The sequence below is a fragment of the Canis lupus genome, chromosome 19 (assembly GCF_003254725.2).
Source record: "Canis lupus dingo isolate Sandy chromosome 19, ASM325472v2, whole genome shotgun sequence".
Classification (NCBI taxonomy): Eukaryota; Metazoa; Chordata; class Mammalia; order Carnivora; family Canidae; genus Canis; species Canis lupus.
In genome coordinates this window covers 13,691,389-13,717,494 of record NC_064261.1, presented here as the reverse complement: position 1 = coordinate 13,717,494, position 26,106 = coordinate 13,691,389, and the positions used below count along the sequence as shown (strand labels likewise).

General features: G+C 38.3%; 1 long non-coding RNA gene and 1 pseudogene across 1 annotated transcript in view; one reads left to right on the top strand and one right to left on the bottom strand.

The window, feature by feature from the left end:
- Positions 1–21,526, bottom strand: part of LOC112642772 (uncharacterized) — a 32,338-nt gene extending 10,812 nt beyond the window's left edge. Inside the window, exons 1-2 of the long non-coding RNA XR_007403799.1 lie at positions 21,124–21,526; positions 8,128–8,237 (exon numbers count right to left, since the gene is read on the bottom strand). This is a non-coding gene — a long non-coding RNA (uncharacterized LOC112642772). The remainder of the gene's footprint in view (positions 1–8,127; positions 8,238–21,123) is intronic.
- The window catches only part of LOC112642718 (60S ribosomal protein L24-like), a 99,355-nt pseudogene continuing 94,774 nt past the window's right edge, over positions 21,526–26,106 (top strand).

The window sequence follows — 26,106 nt, the reverse complement described above, 5'->3', positions numbered from 1 at the left end:
TAAAATTAATGTTATACCAGCAAACTAGGATATCTACTTTCTTAGTAGAAGTGGAATACCCTTGAGAAACAACTAGCAGGTGAAATTTACAGACTAAAGTAACAGCTCTGAACCCTACCACCCAACAATTGGATTACTAGAGATTTACCCCAAAGATACAGATGCAGTGAAAAACCGAGACACCTGCACCCCAATGTTTATAGCAGCAATGTCCACAATAGCCAAACTGTGGAAGGAGCCTTCGTGTCCATCGAAAGATGAATGGATAAAGAAGATGTGGTCTATGTATACAATGGAATATTACTCCAGCCATCGGTAACGACAAATACCCACCATTTGCTTCCATGTGGGTGGAACTGGAGGGTATTATGCTGAGTGAGGTAAGTCAATCAGAGAAGGACAAACATTACATGGTTTCATTCATTTGGAAGGAGAGAAAGTGAGTGGGAAGTATCAGAGAGGGTGACAGAACATGAAAGACTCCTAACTTTGGGAAACAAGGAGAAGTGGAAGGGGAGGTGGGCGGGGGGATGGGGTGCCTGGGTGACGGGCACTGAGGGTGGCACTTGACAGGATGAGCACTGGGTGTTATGCTATATGTTGGCAAATCGAACTCCAATAAAAAAATACAAATAAATAAATAAATAAAGTAACAGCTCTGAGAATCTAATCTGAAAAGGCTACATATTATATGATTACAACTATGGGATACTCTGAAAAAGGCAAAACTATGGAAACTAAAAAGATCAGTGGGAGCCAAGGGTTCTGGAGAAGAGAGAAAAGGATAAACAGAGCAGGGAATTTTTAGGGCAGTGAAACTACTCTGTTCTGTATCATGATAGTGGATCCACGTCATTAACATTTGTTAAAACCTATACAACTTACTACACAAAGAATGAACCCTAATATAAACTTAAGCTAAAAATAATGTATCAATATTGGTACATCAATTGTTACAAATATACCACACTAATGCAAGCTGCTAATAATACAGGAAATTGGTCTGGGATGGGGATGGTGAGGTTGTACACAGGAACTCTCTGTACTTTCTTGCTCACCTAATACTGTTCTAAATAAATAAAGTGTAGAATTAAAAAAAATAAAAATAAGTAACAGTTGGATAAGCTTTGCCACATGGATTCTCACAGGAGCCCATGGTACCTTGTCCATAGTGTATTCATCATGCCAGTACTATATGGATGATATACTTCAGTCAAAGAGGCCACAGACCAATGGTGGAGACTCAGAGAACTGGGTCTTGCAGCATGATCTTGAACTACACAGGTATAGATTATGTTAAAATTAGACAAAAAAACTTCTTAGAAATTTCCATATCCCCTTTGGGTGAGTATTTACTGCTTTTACCTGAAGAGTTCCAATTCAAAACACTACTGACTTCTAGCCTTATACTGTAAGAAAACTGTTATAAAAGCAAGTGGCTTTTATAGTTAGTTAAGCATCTACCTTCAACACAGGTCATGATCTTGGAGTCCTAGGATCAGTCTGGCTCCCGGCTCAGCAACTAGTCTGTTTTCCCTCTCCCTTCTCCCTCTGCCCCTCCCCCCCGCATGTGCTCACAGGCTCACTCTCAAATAAATAAATAAATACATACATACATACATACATACATAAATCTTTTTAAAAAATAAAAATAAAAGCAAGTATCTGGACCAGATATCCAACCAACACCAACATGGGCCTGACTAGTAGACCCTCCCTTAAAGACACAGCTCACAGCCTTAAACAATTCCACAGAACACAACTGTGGCTTAAGACTGAATGAAAATACTGGAGCACCTGGGTGGCTCAGTGATTGAGTATCTGCTCTTGGCTCAGGCTGTGATCCCAGAGTCCTGGAATCAAGTCTCGTGTCTGGCTCCCTGCTGCCTATTTCTCTGCCTCTCTTTGTGTCTCCCATGAATAAATAAATAAAGTCTTAAAAAAAAAAAAAAAGACTGAAAATACCCTCTTTCAGGTATCTTAGAAGCTCTGTCACTAGACAGAGACTACACAAGATTCACCACAGGATACCAGGAACATGGGTTTAAAGGGGGATATGGAAATAAAAAGGGTTTGATAGTACATTAACAGGTTTTCACTGAGGTGGGGGAAAAAAAAATACCTCAGGTGAGACTTGGTTATTATAATTAGGTCTGCCAACACTGCAATTTTTAAACTTAGCAAAAAAACAAAAGAAGTCTCTACAGCCGCATTCTGAGAGGGAGAAATTATGCATAGATATTTCCTTCCTCCAGACATAGTTAATCCACATTGCCAAAATTAAGCTCTTGGTAAGGGGTTTCTTTCAATCAAGTTTAACTCATTGGTCATAGACAATGGAAGTCTGGCTCCACTGGCACCCAGATCAAAGTGAAACAAGACTTTCTTCTTTTCACTTTCATTTTTCAGTTACTATGCCTGCTATCTTCACTTTGCACCCCCATTAATGGGCTCCTGTGGCCTCTGGATTCTGGCTACTTCAGTCATTTAGAAGTAACAGCATGAGACTGGAGGAAGGAACGAGGGTGACACTGGACTATATACTCCCCAGTTTCTCTCCCTCTCCCACAGCTCTCTTCTCTTCAGGATTCCAATAATCTCTCATTTCCCCCTTCAGCTCTAGGGGTGGTAACAGCTTCCTGATTACCAGCCTCAGGGGCATATACTATTTCCTGTGTCTTCTCACTGCCCACAATCTTATTAAATTCCCCTCAAATCATCCGAAGTAGAAGTGTGCCACCTATTTCCTACAGGGCCTCTGGCTAATAAACATACCACTGAGTTTCTGGCATAGACCTTCAGGAAACACTAAGTACAAAGTTTTAGGGAAAATAACTTGGCCTAGGTGATAGTTTTCAGGACTTAAGATCCACTTGAGAGAGGAATCAGTGGTGTGATAATGTTAGATGTTCTGTTGGCCCTTTAGAATCTTTTTTAAAAATCAGGTCTCTCAGAGATTTGATTCAGAATCAATAAAACCTTTGAGACCTTGAAGAAATTTCATTGAAAAATAGTATAGGCTATGACTATGGAAAGAAAAACAACTCTACTCAAGACATCAAGAACCTTCTAGCTGAGACTGAGCATAAGAATTTGAGGTCAATACAAAACTTCAATTTCTTTGAATTTTAATTCAAAGCTCCAAAAGAACTTGATATTTAACCTTAATTCCCCTGGACTCTTAACTTAAAAAAAGCTGAATCTTTGAATATCTGGTTTTTTTCCCCAAGAAATTTATAATGGGAAAATGTTTATCTTCAAATTTAGGGCATTCCTTTTATATTTTGTTTCAGGTACAATCTAATGTAGTTTCATTTTATTTCATAATTTGATTTCATTTTATAATTTCTAAGCTACATTGGACAATATGGGCATCATAGTTTTTACTGGAACTAGATTAGGATGTCAAGTTTCTGTCTTGTGTACAAAGGAGTTTTGGAGTCCACTTAAATAATGTGCAGTTTTGACCCATTTCAGAACCTGTGATAAAATCTACGTTGCCACCAATAGCTCAAAGAGGACCCAAAAGAAGCAATGAATTGCCTTGAGAGACCCATCTCAGGAAAGTGTAGCAGGAATGCTCTTGACACAGTGCTGATCACTGTTCCCAAGGAGCAGACATAACGCAGTAAGTTCAGTTCAGGGTGTCTCTAGGGGATTTGGGCGGGGGGGCATTCTTCATTAGAAGGGACTGTTCAGTGCAATGCAGGATATTTAGCATCCCTACACGCCCCCTCCCCACTATACTCCATTACAACACCATCAGTATTCCATAATCACTGTTAAAACAAAACTTCCCCTAGGGGAAGATAATCCTGGTTTAGAACCACTAGGTTAAAAGAATAAGAATTTCAAAAAGTTAACTCCTTTCCTGTTCTTGAGGTTTCCTTCCAATGTGAAGGGAGCCCCATTAAAGTAACATTCTTGGGCTCTTGCCAAAACTTTACTCTCTCCTCCCCAAAAGAGGCACACAGACTTACAGATTGCAAATTTAAGAAAAATGTAATGGCATATTCAACTCTTTCCCCTTCCTCTTCTCTTTGAAACCATCTGACTGCGGCAAGCTAACATTCAGTGCTACCTCCCCAGGCTGATGGTTATCTAGGGCAGCTCTGACACTGTGGGGCAGTACCTGTCTATTCTACGCTCTCTGGGACTGGGTAGGGAAGACTGCCTAGCTCTGGAATCTGTTTCAAGGAAGATCACTGTCCCTACAGCTAAACCACAACTACTAACATCACTTTATGAAAAATAAAGGTGGTGCTTTGATCTCCCATCCTTCCTGTATCATTTCTCAGTTCACTCAAAACATTAAAAATGAGGGACATCATTGACCTAATCATTGCAAACCCAAATATCTACCATAATTCTGCCTGTCTACTAACTTATATTTTCCACTAATCTAGATTTCTTTCCCCATCACACACATCCTTCAAGAAAACTTTTGACCATCTAAATCAAGCCCACATTTTTTTAAAAATCTAGTCTTCCTACCCTCTCACAATCATATGCAAAATCTATGGTAGCTAAGAAAAATGTAGAATTTAGAAACAGGTATTAAAAGCTTAAGAAAGGGGATGGCGCAGCGGTTTGGTGCCTGCCTTTGGCCCACGGCGCGATCCTGGAGACCCCGGATTGAATCCCACGTCAGGCTCCCGGTGCATGGAGCCTGCTTCTCCCTCTGCCTGTGTCTCTGCCTCTCTCTCTCTCTCTCTCTCTCTCTGTGACTATCATAAATAAATTTTAAAAATAATAATAAAAATAAAATAAAAAAAATAAAAGCTTAAGAAAGCACAATAACAGCAAGTCTCATCTAGGAAAAACCTTTTATTCAAAACCATTTTTCCCTAAATATCTACTTTTTTTTTTCTGTCCCTGAAATTCCTGAATGAGGCTGACCTTCTTCTAAACAATCTTCAATCAAATAGTTTTTATCACTAAGATTGATCTGTAAAAACCATACAGATTAAAAACTCAGTTAAAGTTTATTATCTCTCATTCTTTTACTAGCAGTACTTTAATTACCAAAAATATTTTCCACAAAGATATCCCAATTCAAGTCTTTTCAGCTACTCAATTGTTCAACTATTTGGGGTTTTGAAGAAAAATAACAGACAGCATTTTTTCAGCCACTTTCTTCTCTTAATCGCTAAACATGTATACTTTAAGAGAAATTTAATCCAGCTTCTTCTGGTTGTTTCCATTTAAATCATTAAAATGTTATTTTTTAAAAGTCACTTGTTATCCAAAAGACGTTTTAAATTAGTTTCTTTGCTTAAAAATCCAAATTGGCCATAAGACCATGAGCTCTGATGCCAAAAAGATCAAGTTTGGAACAAAAGTGTGAGCCCCAAGTTGGAAATCAGTTTTAAATGCAGGCTATGACATAAAGGGACCATGTGGACTCCTTCCCCAACTCACGGAGACTTCCGTGCAAGCAAACATTACAGCTGAGGTTACCAAAAGGTCTTCAAAATAAATCCTACAATCAGTAATCAGTCAGAGCTTCTGAAAATTCTAATTTATGGCCATAATTGTCTCACGTTTGTGCTAATCTCATGTGACTTCTCCCTTTACGTTATTCAAGAGGGAAATGCTTTCAACTAACATTTAATTCAAAAATAATGAAATGCATTCTTTTTTTTTTATGTTTAACTCTTTTCATCTTCCCTCAAAATTAAGGAAATCCCTTCAATTAGAGGAGAAAGTAACATCATTATTGGAGCTCATTTTACATCTTGCTATCCACTAGAAAACTCTTTATATTCCCCAAAAGTACCATTACCACTGGTGGTAGATCTCTGTACACTTCTGCTGCTGTGTCATAAACACAGGGAAAGCAAATACTTCCAAATATAAAACGAGGTACCAAACTGCCATGTTAACAGTGAGGGAGGTAAAAGAAACTGGAAACAGTTGTCTGCTTTGCTTATTGGTTAGAAGAAAAATTGAAGTGTAACTTCCTTTTTGCACAAGTTTCTCAGTCCTCCCAATAAGAAAAATGGACTTAAGCTTTACTAACTTCTTTATTTATTTATATCTGCCTTTGTCCACTAAAAAGATGTATCACTTGCACTTGCCTATTTCTCCTTCAAAACAAGCAATCTGAAAATATATTTCTATGAACTATATATATTAACAAAACAAAAGCAACAATATTCAAAGTTATTAAGGGTATCTTCTTGTTCATGTCTCAACAAACAGGCAATTAGAAGAGATGGCTCAAAGAAATAATAGATGGAGAAGGAACTACACAAGTTGAGGCTAAAGATACGGTTAATCTAAGGGACATCTTGCCAATTTTCAGAATGCTGGTTTTTGGTGAAATAAGTAAAAGGCATTCAAGAATAAATCCAATTTTCCAGTGTGCTTAGCATTTAACAGATGTAGTTCTGGCTTCACAATTTAAAATATGATGTCATAGGGCAGCCCCGGTGGCGCAACGGTTTAGCACCGCCTGCAGCCCGGGGCGTGATCCTGGAGACCCTGGATAGAGTCCCGCATCGGGCTCTCTGCATGGGGCCTGCTTCTCCCTCTGCCTGTGTCTCTGCCTCTCTTCTCTCTGTCTCTCATGAATAAATAAAATCTTAAAAAAAAAAATATGATGTCATAATGTCTTTGAGTATGCTTAAATGACTTATGCACACCCATCTATCTACTTCCTGAAGTACTAATATTCCAAAAGTCATCAATCTTGTATCATTTTATAGTAACTTTATCAGTCCTTTAAATAAATGTATCAAACTGCCAACCTATAAACCATTATTTATCAAATGATAATTTATGTATCATTTATTCACTAGAAGTTAATTGATAATGACATCCTCATAAATTATGGTCAGTGGTGGCAACAAATATGAAAGATGAGTAAACTTGCTTAATTAAAAATTGCATAGTAGCTTTATTTTGAAATTTTCATAATTCATTATTCTTAAGTTTTTAGGCAGTGCAAAGTTACCCTTATTTATTGCTATAATTTAAATTATCTTTTGTTGCTTCCTTTTAATTCTCTAAGGCTCTATAAAAATAGAGATAAATAACACAAGATATATGAAGACAATTATTGATTAATAATAACAAAAAGTAATAGTTTTCAGGGTTTCTCAAGTATTCATTAAGCTGTTTGCATAGCCCAATGCTAATATTTGTAGAAAGATAACACACTGTTCCATTAAAAAAATAAAGTAAGCTTTTTCTTCTTCTACATGAGCCACTTTTAAAGGTAGGCAGAGTGCATTAATGAGCTTACTTTACTTTGTAAGTCTGCTGCAAGGTGAACAACCTGACAATTCCAAACATGGGTCATTTTATACTCTAAAAAAAAGGAAGTTACATTAAAAAGACCTAAACAACAAATCACTCATGCAATGAATAATAAAATTTTAAAGTTTATATTTTAATACAATGGCCTATAACTTGAAAGGTATCATTTTAATCTGAGAAGTCCTGGAATGTTTTAAACATTGGAATTTTAGAGAAAGTGAATATAATTGTGCACTCATAACACATCCTCACAAACTGAGTAAAAGGAAACAAAACCACTGGTAAAGAGTCAGACACACATTGTAAGAAGTATCACATCTCAGCTCTTCAATTTACTATAAAGCATGACTAATATTACTTACTTGCCTCACTTAATGTTTTCCTGACAGTTCCTTTTAGATTTCATCCCTTTGCCTCATGAAAGGACCCAGAAAATGATTATTTTCTCACTTGCAATTTTGTTATTTTCTTACCAACACTTGTTTTCTCACAACTAAAATGTACAGAAATTTCACACTGTGTTTGTAGGGTACTCAATAAATCCCACTCAACATTTGGCATAGCTCACCCCAACCTATCTTTAATAAGGCAGTAATCCCTTTCCTCAGAGGTGCTGCATCATTCTGACAATCATGGTACTGGTGTAATTTCCTTTGCCAACATGACAAAACAGAGAACGCTCTACAATGCCTCACGAGCACCAGCCCAGTGAGACCATGAGCTCAGCTCTCCCATGGCAGAACACCATCATGAGCAAATAAAAAGGTCCATGTAATAATAATTTTTAGGTTTTACAGATGCTCTATAAATTTTAGTACTAACCATCTCATTCAGAAGAAAATAAAAATCCAAATGAACAATTACCTTTTCCTATTAGGCTCTTCACTTCACAACAGGCTACTCTAGAAAATCATCTTGATCGATTCTCCCAATCAGGATAAAAGTGACATCCAGTGACAGGTCCAAGCAAATCTCTATTTCCAAGAAGCCAAGTAAGAGAAATATAAAGAGAATTCACTGTTTTTTTGCTGGATGCAACTACGACAAGAAAGGCTGGTTAAAGCAACACTAAACTTGGCTCAATCATGCAATGGTCTCAGTTTGGGATAGAATTGAATTTATAATGTATGACAGAAGCAAAGTTGTAATGTACAATTATATAATTTACTTGAACAGTTGCTTTCCATATGGGAAGTAACAGATTGCCCAGTTGCATTTTGGCTAGGATTAAACCTACCATTATTCAGGGCAAAACAATTTTGTTGAAATCTGGAAATCCTGCAGAAAGCATCTCTAAGTATCTCTGATGACTCCTGACATTGTTTCTTTTTTCATAGGAATAGTATACAGCTGTATCCTTTTTCTAAATACTCCTGACCCACATTTAGCATAGTATTTTCTGGAAAACATAACTATAACTATACCCAACAGATTTTACAGATGAGATAACCACTCGAGCCATTCATTAAAATTTCCATGATGAAATCAAAACAAAATAAATTCAGAGATGAAAAAAGGATTATAAAAAAAACAAATCTTTCTGTGCATTTTCTTTTCTAAACATTTAATATTATAAGGAAAACATACTTTGAAAGAAATGGGTCTTTTTCTCTCTCATTTTATATCTCAGTTGAATACCAAAGTAGAACTCCTACATACTTAAAAATATTCCCCCTGGTTAGGTATTACTCCAAGAAAAGTATTTTATGGGCTGTGGAACATTCTTATTCATGACCTTAACATTTTAAAACAGGTTGATGGATAAGCAATGCATTTTCTATACTGGTGCATAAATGATCTGGATCCCAGAATATATCTTCAAAGTTTGAAAACTTACATTGTCCAGTAAAAATATGTCATTATCACCCTTTGAAAGGGTCTTGAAATTGCAACTATCTATGGCCAAATATTATCTTCTGAAATATGTCCCCCTGTGCATGGATTTATGACTCCCATGATTGGTCAAAGGGAAATTATCCAAGGCAAAGTTGTCCAAATAGGCAATTATCCAACACACTAAAGCCAAAATAATTCCCTGGAGGTAACTGCACAGGTTCAACTACAGCTGTGTGGGAAGTAAGAACACCAATCAGCTCTCTAAAGAGTTTGGGTGTCTCCAGGAAGAATAAACTGGGAAGACTGTTTTTGTGTCCTAGGCTATTGGTTTATATTTTTTTAAGAAGCTTAGAGGAGGCTTAAAGTATATGCATTCCTATAGTATTTCTACCTCCAAATACCTATGTTACACTGTAGCATTTCTACCTCTAAATAACTACATTGTATTATATAATGTTACAATTAGACTATAACAAACTTTTCTGCAGCTCTGGTGTATTCAAATAGCAAACCAAATGGTTGAAATCTAAGACTAGAAACACAATGCAAGTATCAGACACTTTCATGAGTGCTTGCAAAGAATAATAGTCTTTCCTGTGCAAACTAGCTGCATATATTCAATCTCATTTGATCCTCTGGCTAACCCAGGAGGTTCACAGGGAAGTTCTTATGATCCTTTTACAGATGAAGAATGTAAAGCTCAGAAAGTCTGGGATAAATTCAAAGGCACCCACCTAGTAAGTGAAGAGTAAGGATTCAAAACAGATGTTATTTGAGGACCAGTGCTCTCTCCACAGGACTGTTAGGCAAGCTCTGTATTTGAGAACATAGAGACCCTGTTCTATCATCTCCACTACCACTACTTCTACCCTACTGATGGTAAGCTCTATACTTTGTCTTATTTTTTGATGATGGGACTTTTTAACATTTTAAATCAATACTATTTAATATTACCTATTTTTATCACATCTCTTTTTGTATTCCCCAGAACAAGACACAGAACTAGAGATGTCTGTAAGATAAAGAAACTAGGTAGTAAAAAAATAAACAGAAAAGTCAAGGATGTTAAAATTGAAAAGATTCACTAAGGCAGACTCATTTTTAAATTATACAATGGGAAGTACCCAACTATATTCTACTTTCCAGACGTCTCTGAAATCCAAATGTGATCTAGAAGAAAATTTTTATAGAATAAAGAGAAATCATTTATGCCTATGTTGCCATACATTTTGAGTCCATCACCTAACCAGAGCAAATGTGTAACACCTGTTTATCAAATTCTACTGGGTGTCAGATACTGGGATAAATCCTGGGATTAAAAGTACAAATATCTCTGCACTCAAGAAACTTGTAGTGAAGCAAGGTGGACGAATAACACCTGACACAATATCCTTTGTGAAACTCAATTTGTTGAATGACCAAAAAAAACACAAAACACACAAAACAAAACAAAACACCTAATTAATCGGACGCTGTCAATTATCTCTCCTTGAAACTCCCCCTTCCCTTTGCTTACATGACACCAAGTGGGTTGCTTTCTCTCAGATGCCTTTGTGGGTTCCTTGCTGTTCTGCTCACCTCATAAATGCCAGTGTTCCTAAGTACTCTGACAATTTGCTCTCTTCTCTTCCCACTATACAGCCTCTCCCAGGCTCTCTCATACTCAATAGGCTGATGACCTCCAATCAATGTTTCTAGTTTATTTCCCTCTCCTGAAACCATTCCTATAAAATTCTGTTGCTCATCAGATAGCTCCACATAAATGTTTCAGGATCTCACTTCCAAAATGACTCTGCTTTCTGGATTCCTTTTCCCAATGACTGGCAACATCAGCCAACCTAGACTTCAAACCCATATTTTAGGGTTTTTTGTCCTAAACTTTCACTCATTCTATACATTTAATCAGTTACAAGTAACCCACTCGTTTACTTATTTATTCAATCATGTGTTAAGTCTCCATTTATTACCATGTAATGTGCCAGACCCTAGCATGCCATGCTGACCTAATCAGACTCAGTTCCAGAAAACGGAGTCTAATCCATGACATAGACAAATAAACAAGTAAATACAATACACTGTTATAAATGTCATGATAATATAGATACAAAGTGCCCTAGGACCTACCCAGACTTGAGGTGGAGATGTGGAAATAGGAAGGCTTTCTTTTTTTTTTTTTTTAAACATTTTTTTATTTATTTATGATAGTCATACAGAGAGAGAGAGAGGCAGAGACACAACAGGCAGAGGGAGAAGCAGGCTCCATGCACCGGGAGCCTGATGTGGGATTCGATCCCGGGTCTCCAGGATCGCGCCCTGGGCCAAAGGCAGGCGCCAAACCGCTGCGCCACCCAGGGATCCCATAGGAAGGCTTTCTAGGGGTACCTGGGTGGCTCAGTCAGTTGAGCATCTGCCTTCAGCTCAGGTCATGATCCTAGGGTTCTGGGATTGAGCCCCATGGGGCTCCCTGCTCAACAAGGAGTTGGCTTCTCCCTCTCCCTCTCTCCCCCTCCCCACTCCACCCTTGTGCTCTTACGGTCTCTTTCAAATACATAAACTCTTAAAAAAGAAAAAATGCTTTCTAATGGAAGGGATATCTAAGATGAAATCTAGAAAATGATAAGAGTTGGGATGCCTGGGTGGCTCAGTGGTTGAGCATCTACCTTGGGCTCAGGGCATGATCCCAGGGTCCTGGAATCGAGTACCACATTGGGCTCATCACACGAAGCCTGCTTCTCCCTCTCTGCCTATGTCATTATCTCTCTGTGTCTCTCATGAATAAATAAATAAAATCTTTTAAAAAGAAAATGAGTAAGAGTTAAACAAATTGAAGTAGGAAGAAGAAAGCATATGCCAAATCATGAAATCAAGAGCATATAACAGTGAAAAATGAATAGGAAGAACTTTAATATGTGTAGTGCTTAGAATAAAAAGGGTTAAGTGGTTATTGGCGAGTGTAAAGAAGTAGAACCTGATAAGCTATGCTTAAAAGTTTAGGCCAGAAGAGCAAACAGAAGTTCCTGAGGGATTTTAGCCAGGTGAACAATACGTGCATTTGAATAGATTTTAAAAAGGAAAGATTAAAGCATGGAGATGAAATAGAAGGCTCTTGCATTTACCCAGATGACAGCTAAATGTCAATTTGAACTAGGAAAATAGCAACAGAAATAGAGAAAAGTTGGCAGATCAGAGAAATATTTACAAGGTGGAAGAAATAGGATCCAATTATCTTTAGATATGGAACATAACAGAGAAAGACAAGTTAAAGATCATTTTCAAGTTTCTCCTTTGATGATGCCATTTAATGAGATTAGAAACAACAAAGGATAAGCAAGCATGTGCGAAGAGATAAGATGTGTTGTTTTGAAATACCTATATGATAGCCAATTGAAAACATCTAATAGGCAACTGTATATACTGGTTTGAAGTTAAGAACTGTTGAGAGGGAATCAATAACTTGGGAATCATCAGTATATGGTTGGTATTTTAAGTCCTAGAAACAGATGATCTAAGAAAAGAACTATAGAATGAAAAGAGAAGACTGCAGGAAAGACTCCTCAGGCAAAGAATTTTGCAAAGATGTGTAAGAAAGAACCAGAAAAGTAAAAGGAAAATTTTACCTAGAATATCATGGAGGTCAAAGGAAGAAAGTGTGTCAGGATCAAAAGTATCAAATAAAAGAAAGAAGTCAAATAATGTAAGGATTGAGCCATGCCTCTTGGCTTTAGCAAGATTACTAGTGACTCTGGAGAGAGGAGTTTCATTCAAGCCAAGGAACCTGTGGACTGAAGGAACAGAACTAGTTGAGAAAGTAATAGGAAGTAGGAGTGGAAGCACAAAATACAACTCTCAAAATATGTGACTAAAAGGGATTGGAAAAAGAGCAAGGATCCACAAATGGATGCGAGATCTAAGTACATTTACAAAACAGGAGCAACTTATGCCGTATATAAATTCTAACGGAACATAACAAGAGGAGAAGGGAAAAAAATCCACTGAGCAAGGTCCGTGAGATGATGGCAGGGTATGAGATCTAGAACTCACATAGATTATACCTAAACAAAAGAAAGGGTCCTCTCTGAATTATAAGTAGGAGGGATTGAGTAGAAGGTGGGGATAGTACAGATTTTCTTTATGGCAAAATGTTTATCTCTTAAGAAGGGAGCAGTTGGGGGGAGGGTATAAGTAGCTGGAGTTCAAGGAGAATGAACAAGTTTTTTGTTGTTGTTTGGTTCTTTTAGGATTTTAATTATTTATTTGAGAGAGAGAGAGAGAGCAAGTGCACATATAAAATGGGGGAGAGAAAGGGAAGCAGACTCCCTGATGAGGAGGGAGCCAGACTCCAGGACCCCAAAATAACGATCTGAGTTGAAAGCAGATGCTTAAAAAAAAAAGAAAGCAGATGCTTAACTGACTAAGCTACTCAGACACCCCAAGAATGGACAAGTTTTGAAAGAACTTCTACGGAGAATGAAAAAATAACATTTTCAAAATGGCAAAGATATGCAAAATGTAAGGAAATTTAGGGAACTGCTTACAGATGGTTGAAATGATGAACCATGGGAATTATAGAAAGACAGGAATTAACCAATAGAGAGAATGCTGATAAGTCAAGGACTAGTTCCCATGTACAAAAAAGAAAAAGACAAAAAGAAAGAAAACCTAGTAAAAAAGGACTAATGCAAGAGTAGGAAGGATGGCTTATTATGTCTAAGGAAGAAATATTAGGTAAGACAAAGTCCAGGTACAGCTATAGAAAAAGGTGAAGAAACAGAATGGACATGAAGTTGCTGATAGCCAAGTAACTGAGGAGGTGACATGTTTAATTGGCTATAGACATGAACCTTGTAGTCCCCTTGTAGTTACAACTGAAAGATACAATGAGCCAGAAATATGAGTCTACAGGAATGCTATCCTCAAGCAAGAATTATTCCAATGTTTTAATTTGTTCTGGACTGACACATTCTGTATTAGATACCAAGTATGACAGAATTCATAATTCAAAGTAAAATAATTCTTCCTCTCAAAATCTACTTAAAGCAAACTGGTAGTTGTTAGAGGGGATGTAGGGGAGAGATGGGCAAGATGGGTGAAGGGATTTGGCAGTGCAAACTTCCAGTCACTGAATGAATGAGTCATGGGGAAGAAAGGTACAGCATAGGGAATATAGTCAATAATATTGTAATAACTTTGTATGGCAATAAATGGTAACATCATAGTGAGCATTTCAGTATGTACAGGATTTAAAAATGAATTGCAGGGCAGCCCGGGTGGCTCAGCGGTTTAGCGCCACCTTCAGCCCAGGGTGTAATTCTGGAGACCGGAGATCGAGTCCCACGTCTGGCTCCCTGCATGGAGCCTGCTTCTCCCTCTGCCTGTGTCTGCCTCTCGCTCGCGCTCTCTCTCTCTCTCATGAATGAATAAATAAATAAAATCTTTTAAAAAAAAATGAATTGCAACGAGATAGAGGCCAGTGCTGGTGCTAACATTCAGGCCCTTCTTTCTATTCCACTACCCTTGGAACATTGGCTTGTTGCAAAATGGATTCTACAGCTCTGCTCTACTCCTCATTCAGGACAGGCAGAAGAAAGAGGAACATCAACAGCTATATCTGTCCTTTCAATTAAGAAAATGAAAAGCTTTCCCTGAAGATCCGGCAGCTAACTTCCCTTAGGTCTCAGGGTCCCTAAGAGGATCACACGACTACAACTAGCTAGGAGTGAATCTACGAGCAGGGGGAAGGAATACCATGATTAACTTAGATCTGTGGTTGTACCTCAACCCCAAGGGAATGTTTTGTTTTGTTTTTTTAAGATTTTATTTATTTGAGACAGAAAGTGGGAAAGAATATGAAGCAGACTACACGCCGAGCCCAGAGCCTGATGCAGGGCTGGATCCCCAACTGTGAGATCATGACCTGAGCCAAAACCAAGAGTCAGACACTTAACCAATTGAGCCATCCAGGCCCCAAACGGAATGTTTTAGTAAGTGTGAAGACATTTTGATCATCACAATGATGGAAAGAAGCACGTGGCATGACTGGCATCTCATGCCTAGAGGCCAAAAATGCTAAAAACACTGAAATGCTGGAAACAATCCCCTACAATGGAGATTTGTACTGTTCAAAACACCAAAACACCTCCATCAAGAAACACTGGCTTAGACCAGTTTTAACCAGCCACTAGAGTGGGCACATTGCTACTCCACTACAAACAAAGAACCCTTGTTCTGTTAACAAAGAATCTAAGTGGAGGGGAGACAGTAGGAGAGTGTGAGGAACAGTCAGAGAGAAGTATGTACCGTGTCATGTAGTTAATGAAGAAGCCATAGAAGGGTTTTTAATTGACAAGTAACATGATCAGATCTTAGATTTATCTGGTAGCAGTACTGAAGATGAAATGGAGACATATGAACCAACCTAACAGAAACCAGTTTAAGAAACCCAGGCCAAGGGCAGCCCCGTGGTGCAGCGGTTTAGCGCCGCCTGCAGCCCAGGGTGTGATCCTAGAGTCCCACATCGGCTTCCTGCATGGAGCCTGCTTCTCCCTCTGCCTGTGTCTCTGCCTCTCTCTTCGCTCTCTCTGAATGAATAAATAAATAAATCTTTAAAAAAAAAAAAAAAAAAGAAAGAAAGAAAGAAAGAAAGAAAGAAAGAAAGAAAGAAAGAAAGAAAGAAAGAAAGAAAGAAACGAAACCCAGGCCAAGTTGATGAAGGAATGAACTACACTTGGAACAGTGAGAATGGAGAAGAGGGAGCTTTACATACGTAATATTAATGAAGGAAAATCAATCTGTTACTGCATAGGACCTTAGTTTAGACCTGCCTCTCCCACCCAATAGCCATATTGATCTCAAATAATTTACAGAATTCTCAATTCAAATTTCTCCTTGACTTTAAAATACTAGTTCCTAACTCACAAAATTGTTATGGGAATACAACAAAGTAATGAAGTATGCCAAATGCCTATCACAGTATTAGACCAGTTCTTTTTATCATTATCATCAAAGGAAAAGGGAAAAACAGTCCCCAGGTTTCTTTGTTATCTGGAGACAAGTATTTACTTATGGAGAGAAATAGAAATGAAAAGTTCTGGACAGGTTAAGTGCTAGCACATAACAGGCCCTTAATAAAAATGCACTGAGGAAAAAAGAAAAAAACGCACTTAATAAACAACAAACGAACAAAGTAAAGAAGAAACCAATAAAAAGACTCTTGAATACAGAGAACTGGGCAGCCCTGGTGGCACAGCAGTTTAGCACCAGGGGTGTGATCCTGGAGACCAGGGATCGAGTCCCATTTCGGGATCTTGGCATGGAGCCTGCTTCTCCCTCTGCCTGTCTCTCTCTCTCTCTCTCTCTCTCAATAAATAAATAAAATCTTAAAAAAAAAAAATACAGAGAACAACCTGGTGGTTGCCAGAGGGGAGGAAAGTGTGGGGATAGGTGAAACAGATAAAGGGGATTAAGAGTACACTTATTGCACTCTTAAAAAAAAAAAAAAGTACATTTATTGTAATGAGCACTGAGTAATGTGTAGAACTGTTAAATCATTACATTATACAGCTGAAACTAATATAACACTGTATGTTAATGGTATTTCAAGAAATGAAAGAAATAACATTTTTTAAATGCACTGAATGAATAAACGAATGCTTAAAATGCCTGTAGGAAAACTGAAAGATTTCTCCCTTATGTATCAGGAACTTAGGATCTGGGAAATACAGATCTGGAAGTCACTAGTATATAGGTAGTCTCTGAAAAAAAATGTATGACTGACTGTAATCAAGAGACATGTACTATGGAGGATAGAAAGGAGCAAAGGCAAAATAAGAAATAGCAACATTTTTAAAACCAGGCAGAAAAGTAAACAAAAAACATTCTAAGATAATTATTTCCCATTTGCCATACTTCCTGTTTGACAAAGGAAATTTATTTGTAACCTATGATATTTATATCTAACCACAAGACTTTTGTGGACATTATCATACCCTTCATGAAACAGTACGTGCCAAGATTACAAGGGGAAAAAAGAACATAACCTATATGAGGAAGTTTCTCCTTTCTACTCCTTTTGTTGGGATTTTCATGAAAATATTTTTTTAGTGAAGAAGCTCTAATGGGATATGCCAGATACTTAAATATAATTGATACATGTGATGGGAAAAAGAGGAAGGACAGTATTTCTCCTATGATCATAAATTAGAAAGGGAGAATGTGATTTAAAAACAACATATATTTTGGTCTTTTCCCACAGTTCCTTAAACAGAGCTCCTAAAACCTCTATAATTTCCTGAATGAAAGGGATGATAGAAGCAACTTGGAATATTTGGTCTTTATCCCTGGTTCCTTTGTCCCTTGGAATTTCCTGGGTAATAAAAGCATCTTTTCTTTAATTGAGGCCACTCTTGGTAGGTCCCTAGATAGCTTCAAGATGGGTGCTCATCACCAGAAAGACCAAGGCAAGATTAGAGTACTGGAATTTTCAGCCCCACCCACTGACATCTAGGGAGGCAAGAGGGGCCAGAGATTAAGTTCATCACCAACAGTCCATGATTTATTTAATCAACCAATGAAACCGCCATAAAAACTCCTAATGATAAGGTTCAGAAAGCTTCTGGTTTAGTGAAAACATCGAGGTACTAGGAGGGTGACATGCAAGCTCCACATGCCCCTCACCTATATCTTGCCCTATGCAGCTCTCCATCTGGCTGTTCCTGAATTATATCTTTTATAAGAAATCAGTTAACGGTAAGTAAAGTTGATGTCAGAAAATGGGAGACATGGCTGTTACTCAAAATTGTTGTAAGGTAAAAGAAAGGTTTAGAAGAGATTGATGAATGCAAATGCCAACTACTAAATAGAAAGTTCAAAGGCTTTAGAATATTTTCTATTTGCACAGCTAATCTATTAATCCCTAATAGCCATATGCTCTTCAAATTCTATATTCCACAAATGTTTCCTTTCACCTCATTTTTTTTCAACCTTAACAATATAAATAATATATAAATAATAAAGAGAAATGCTGTATATTGGCTAGCCTTTGGTCTGTTGAACAGACTTTCAGTACACTGATGGAGTAAATACTTTCCACAAATGGAGAGACAGAGAGAGTGAGAGCAAGCCTAAAAATTAATTAAATAATAAACATTTGTATCATTTTTTCCTCAGGCAAAACTTCTACAAGACTGAATAAACCTCATATTATTTCCTTTTCTTCCCAATTTGTGTCAAACTTACATTTATAATGTAGGCTCTGCTTATCAGCAAAGTTAATATGGAAAAATTACACTAGCTGAAGCATAGCTCCAGGCAGCAGAGATTTAAGAACAATTCTTTTTATAGAGAAGCTGACAGGAAAGCTCCAAAGATGCTATACAATGTTCTGGAGCAAACAGCAATGGATTATGTAACCTAGATCCAAACATCTCTCTTCAAACACATGTACAGAAACCCAATAATATACAAGAAAAGGGACTGTGTTGGCCTCAGGGTGAAAGTTACTATTAACCTTAACTTCCCCTTTTAATCTTACCTTCCCTTCTCACATTATTATGGTACAATTTTTTGTGGAGTTTTCTCTACATATGGTTTCTTTATATCTACAATATATTGCAGAATTTTTTCTATTTAGTACTATATCAATATTATTTATAGAACAGCCTCTTTTTTCTTCCAGTTTCTTCTCATAACCCAGCTAGTATCATAAAGTAAAAATTATACCTTAGTACAGGAGAACCCCGGACGGAGCACACCCTTAATCTATGTTTGACGGATGTGACATTATATCTGCTCTTTAAGCAATCATGTTTAGAACTGAATTCAGATAAAACACGTGTACTTTTTCCCTAATATATAAAACTTAAACTGGCATAGCCAGAGGCTGTTTATCCTAAGAGTCGCCTCACCCTAAACTGAATTAATACTCTTCCAGTTCTTTTTATCCAATGTGAGGCCTGGGTACCATGGTTCTAAACTCCTAATTGCTATAAAAATAATTTTCTTTCCTGGAGCTAAGCCTGATAATATGGCTCTAACAGATGACCTCTACAATGTAATTTGTAATACGAAAGCCCCAAGTCTGAAAATAATTTTACATATTTTAATTGAACCTAAGAGATATCACAATAGCATCTCCACCCTTGCCAAAGAAGTAAAAAGGCAATAATAATAATACTGTTTAATAGTATTGTATAATAATCGGCCTAATATTATAATTATAACAATATACATTATGTATATTGTATATTATGTTAGTATGCCTAAGCTTAAAATGTTTCTAAAATAAACTTTCCCTTCTAGTTACTCTAAAGTTATTCTTCTATTTTCATATGCCCAGCAAGTAATCATTGTTCAAGATTTCAGATCCAAAATTATTTCCCTTTAATTTTAGAGAAATTGACAAATTTGGGAACAATATGTTTCCCTTTTCAGTGCCTGCTTCATTCTTCAAAAAGTAATTTCGGGGGATCCCTGGGTGGCTCAGCGATTTAGCGCCTGCCTTCAGCACAGGGTGTGATCCTGGAGTCCTAGGATCGAGTCCCACATCAGGCTCCCTGCATGGTGTCTGCTTCTCCCTCTGCCTGTGTCTCTGCCTCTCTCTCTCTCTGCCTCTCATGAATAAATAAATAAAAAAAATCTTAAAAAAAAAACAGGTATCTTTATGCATTAAAATATAAAAATAACTGGAGCTCTTCTTAAGTAATTGCCCCTAAAAGTGGCTAGTCATTTACTCTAAACCCATTTCTTCACATAGATTAAGGTCAAGATAGAAAGTTACCTTGGTAAAAAAAAATAAAATAAATTCCAAGATTACAAAATAACAACTACAGATATATACGCCAGTCATAGCTAAAGAGAACGAAATTGCAGGTGGCTTAAGCAAAGAAGAGAAAATAAGAATAGACCCACATTTTCCAAAAAGATGGCAATAATAAACTTCCCACATGTAAAAGGAACTGCCTTCTGCATACATGTGGGGAAAAAAAAAACACAATTCTCACAGGAGCATGCTCCTACAGTTGTGGGGACATTTTCCTTAGTCATGATTTTTTAATCCCAATTAAGCCATCCTCCCTATCAAGTATCTGACTTGGCTGGAAGATTAGAGAATACAGTTTGTGGTGGTTAAGGGCATTTTGACTGGTAAGACTCCTCACATTAGTTCTCAAATATGCTCCCAATATATGGAACTCGGGAATAAGGCACTAATTCAGAAATGGAGCAGAGCATGTACAACACAACAAAGTCTTGGAGTACTTAATGATGGCTGCATGATTTAAAAAACTCCACGAGGATCCCGGGTGGCTCAGCAGTTTAGCGCCTGCCTTCGGCTCAGAGCGTGATCCTGGAGACCCGGGATCGAGTCCCACATCAGGCTCCCTGCATGGAGCCTGCTTCTCCCTCGGCCTGTGTCTCTGCCTCTATCTCTCTGTGTGTCTTTCATGAATTAAAATAATTAAATAAATAAATAAATAAATAAGCAAGCAAGCAAGCCCATGACCGGGTGGCTCAGCGGTCTAGCGCCTGCCTTCGGCCCAGGGCGTGATCCCGAGGACCCGGGATGGAGTCCCACGTCGGGCTCCCTGCATGGAGCCTGCTTCTCCGTCTTCCTCTGTTTCTCATGAATAAATAAATAATCTTTAAAAAAAGAAAAAAAAAAAAAGCTCCTCAAAATACAGGCATGACTGAAAAAGAGGAAGCCTGATGCACCCAGGAGAGGTATAAAGGAGACAGTTGTGGCAGTAAATGGGGCCAGGACAAACATTTAAGAAAACGGAAGAGGAAGGTGAAGAAGAGTGCAATCAAGTTACAGCCATTAAATATTTGAAGAACCGGGAAAACACTCAAAATAAAGCATGACGTATAAAAAATTGGGGCAGGGAATTACGCAGTAGGACCCCCATCTTGTGATACAATTGTGTGTTTTCTTGAAGAAAACCAAATATTGAGCTTGGAGATCAAGCTTTCTTTTTTTTTTTTTTTTTTAATGTTTTCATCCCACTTTTCTAACTGTCGCACAAACTGTACCTTGTAGGCTTGAAAAAGTACACGCTACGCTCGCGTCTCGTGAAAACGTGGCCTCCTTTTCCATTTCACGGACACAACGCGGCGCTCAAGTTCCCACTGTCAGCGGAGTCGGGAAGCGAACCTGGCGACGGAGGCTGCTCCTTCACTTCCGGTTGTAAAACAGTCTCAGGGAAGACGGGGGTCTTCCAGGTCGTCTAGGCCTCTCCGGGGGTAACGGCAGAGCGACGAAGCTTTCTCTTCCGTCCCGCTCTCCAAAAGGGAGCTGAGAAGCTCAGCAAACGGCGCCTCACCGCGGGCTACCTCCAGGCCTCCCTGTCTGACTAGCCGGCTCGGCGGCACGTGGGCGACCAGGGAGCGACGCGACGGCGCCAGGGCGTGATCCCGCCGGCTCCCCCGCACCTCATGCCGCCGCTTCCGGGCTCTCCTGACCCACTGCGCACCCCCGCCGCGCAGCCCCGCCTCCGCCGCAGGCATGCGCAGACGGCAGCCCTCCCGGCGTCCCCTGCTCTCTCTCGAGGCGGCCACGTGGCTCGGGCCTGCGCAGTGCTGCCCTGGTCCGTGAGCCCTGGCACGCCCTGCGTGCGCCGCCATCACTGCCTTTGAGGCCCGACGAGGCGCTGCTCGGTTCCCATGCCCCCCGCAGGCTTCCTGGGAGCGAGAGCCGGGCTTCCCTTGCTTCTAACCATCCCCGCCCACCGCGGGATACACTCCGACACGCCTGTCTGACCGTCCCTTCCTCAGCCCCCGCCTGATTTTGTGTTTACTTGGCCTGACTTAGACTTCCCTTCCATCCATCTTCCTCTTCCCAAGGCAGCAATTACCCCCTGCTCAACAACCGTAGTGGTGAAATGGCTGCAGGGACACGTTAGTTGGGGGAGGGGGGGGAGGGGAGGGGGATTGAAAAAACAACAGTTTAATAGATTTAAGATTCTTCATCACGTGGTTTCTACTTCCATCATCTTTTCCTAAAAATATTATTTTTAAAGTGTTTTTATGGGAGCCCTAGGGTGGTTCTGAAAGTCCCAGGCAGCCCGGTAATTCTCAGTGACCGCCAACAAGATAACCTTTCCGGAAGTAGGCTCCATCCTGAATTCCAAAGGAACACGTTGCCCATCCTGCCTAGGCCAAGAGAGCGTGATGAGCCCTATAGGGTGCGCCCTAAATACCTAAACGAAGGGTTTAGCCTGCCAGATACATTGGTATTCAGCAATGCTAGCTGTGATTACCACGCTGCAGCAAGGAAGCAGAAACAGATTTGATCAGATGCCACAGTAGGGAAAGAACTGATCCTTGAAGTAGTGAGCCCCATACCAATATAACATTAACCTGGCCATTAGTTTCACTGCCAATTTCCTTTTTTTTTTCTTTTTTTAAGATTTTATTTATTTATGCATGAGAAGCACACAGAGAGAGGCAGAGACAGAGGCAGAGGGAGAAGCAGGCTCCCTGCAGCTTCTGATGTGGGACTCGATCCCAGGACCCCGGGATCACGGGATCACGCCCTGGGTCAATGGCAAGCGCTCAACCGCTGAGCCACCCAGGGGTCCCTCACTGCCAATTTCATGTGCTCTCATACAACACACACTCACTGTTGATCTCGCTTTCCGTAAAGGAAACTCTAATACTGTTGGGGGGAGAGGGGGCTTGCCACTGCTACTTAAAATGTTCTACTTTACAGTGAAAGGAAGGAACCATACACAGAAAAATGATTTGATTTAAACCTAAGGTATAGTAAGATGCTATATGACAAGGTTTGGCTACTTTCAGAAAACGCCACTCTAGAAAATAAAAAAAAAAAAAAATATATATATATATATATATATATATATATATATATATATATATATATAATTGGAGATAGAGTCCTGCAGCCTGTTAGATTATTGAGAGAAGGAAAGAGAGGAAGAGAAGGGATTAAAGAATTTTAGCATAAACTCTGAATTGAGGAGATGAGGGGGAAATGTGGAGGGGATGAGACTGGTAAACTGTTTTGGAAGGTGAAGTTGGTGCAACCAATGTTCAAAACAGCAATGTCCACAATAGCCAAACTGTGGAAGGAGCCATGATGTCCTTCAATGGATAAAGAATATATTTTATACACACACACACCCAATGGACTATTAGCCACCAGAAAGGATGAATACCTACCATTTACACTGATGTGGATGGAACCAGAGGGTATTATGCTAGGTGAAATAAGTCAATCAGAGAAAGACAATCATCATATGGTTTCACTCATATGTGTAATATAAGAAATAGTGAAGAGGACTATAAGGGAAAGGAGCGAAACCGAGTGGGAAAAATTAGAGAGGAAGACAAACAATGAAAGACTCCCAACTCTGGGAAACCAAGAGTTGCAGAAGGGGAGGAAGTTGGGGGAGTAGGGTGACTGGGTGATGGGCTAGGGAGGTCACTTGATGGGATGAGCACTGGGTGTTATACTATATGTTGGCAAATTGAATTTAAATAAAATATTCTTTTAAAAAAGGAAGGTGAGGTTGGTTAAGAAACATAAAAAAATCAATTTGAACAAATAAGTTTTGATATATTGTCTTCCAGGAAGAGACAATAATAGAGCCTTTTTAAAAATATATTTTAGAAATAATATTAATATCTTGTATTTTAACTATACTACTTAGAGTCTTTTTATTGAATTTATTTGTTTGTTTGTTTGTTTATAAAAAAGGAAGGAGCCCAGCACCTGGTTGTTGAAGACCGTACAAAACCACTCCTTATTTTAAACAAGTCCCTTTAAAAATAAATAAATAAACCAAGTCCCTTTAGTAAGGCTAGGACAAACTCAAACTTAATGATGTGTGGACTTTTTTTTTCTAAACAACCTACTACAAGATGACAAACATAGAAAAGAAATTGGTGAACCATTTGCAAGTTTATCAAATTAAAACCGGCTACTACCATTTCAAATGTTCTGGGTTTTTATGTTGTGTGAATGGAAATCATAGTTAACTGTTAACAAAGATGCTGCTTGATGCACACTACTCACTAGGAAGTCCTTCAGGAAGGTCACTGTGAAGGGCAAAGCAATGCTGCTGGCTGATTTTGTTAACATAATCCCAGGCTTAGCCATATAGTGGGAAAAATGAAGTGAAAGAAGAGCTTTCTCTTCAGCACAGTATTTAACGAAGTAAAAATAAGGATGCCAATGAAAGGATCTTAGGTAAATTCTAAAGTACCTACTAAAGGCTCACATCAGTTGGGGGGCGGAATATTATATAATGCTTTAAAATAACTACAACATAAATTTTTATTTCATAAATATCGGTTTATGCCATTTGGTGAATCAAGTTAACACTCACAACTACAGCTGTAACATAAAATGTTTCCAGAGGGGGAAAACAATGAGAAATCTCTAGACCAAAACACTGTCTTACACTGAAAGGAAGGTAGATCAAAACACACCATTTCCATAATTTAAAAGCTCCTAAAACTTGGATTTTCCTGTAACCAAAAAAGGTAACCTCCTGATCAACTCATACACAGTCTTGTATCAATTTCTATGCACTTATCACACTCTTCATATTTGATTTCACTTTTTTGGATGCCAGCAAAAATCTTCACAGAAGTCAAAAATATCCTTTAGAACAGAATTTCTTTTCCAAACAGTACAACTTGAAAACTTGAAGAGTCACAGTGCCCTCTAGTGACCCATTGATAAGCCTGGCTTTTATTATAATATCAGAAAACAAAAAGTATAAATGAGTCTTAAATGTTTTCAGGGAGGTTTTTTTCCCCATACATATTTATAATCACCAATCTCTATTTCTTATTGAGGAAAGTATATATTACAATCAATTAGCCACATATCACACTGGAGAATGACCCTTTTATATCCAGTGCTCCCACAGTTACATTGTATCTGGAAGGGGGAAAAGGCTTCATTCCAATCAATCCTACGAAACAAGATACGTTAATATATACAAATGTAAGATTCTTAATTTATAATTCTGATAGGGACAGGTTTATGAAGCTGTACTGTTGTCCCAAATCTGTCAAAGCCTGACAATGAGACCAGTGTTAAGGAATTTGATCTCACTAGAACCTCATTTTTCTTCCTCTTAAATGAAGAAAGGATTGGTGCAGATGCAGGGAAATGGACTCTAAACACTTCTAGGAGGAGCAATGATTCTACAGCCTTTCTCGAGGGAAAAATGGCAATAACTTTCTAACAATTTCCTAAGTACACTGGCAATAACTCTCAAAAACTAGGAGTTTCCAAATGTACATCGCCTTAGTGCCAGAATAATGGCCAATATTGAAGTCATACTCTGTCCCACACACTCTTTTAAGTGCTCCTAGTATATTGCTCATTTAATCCTCAGAAAAAATTCTATAAAGTTGTACTAAGAATTAATCCCATTTTACATGTCAGGGAACTGAGACACTAAAATTTGCCCAAGTTTACAAAATCAATAATTGGATACAAATCCAGGCTGTATGGTTCAAAGCCCATGCTGCGAACTATTATCCTATATTCCAGAACTTCATCTTCTGGGAATTTATCCTAAGAAAATCATCAAGTATGTATGCAAAGAATTTTCAATGAGGGTGTTAATATCAGCATCATTTATAATAGGAAAAAAAATGGAAAATAACCTACGTAACCAAAATTAAGGCATTCATTGAAATGATTGTTAAAGCCAAACCATTGATTCTGTAATCATAAAGAATTAATGATATGGAAAATGTTCCCAAATATATTAAGCAAAAATAGCAAGTTAGAGACCTTGCATACATTCATAAATGTATACTCCCATTTTTAAAGAAATATATATTTAAGAGAAAGGAAGGAAAATTGAAAATGTGTAAATAATAATTATGTTGTAAGCATAACATAATGTATAGAAAAACTGAATCATTCTGTTTTACACCTGACACTAATATAACATTATATGTCAATGATACTCAAATTTAAAAATTATAATACTAATGTGTAGAGAGTAAGTGGTCAGAGTAGGGGTAATG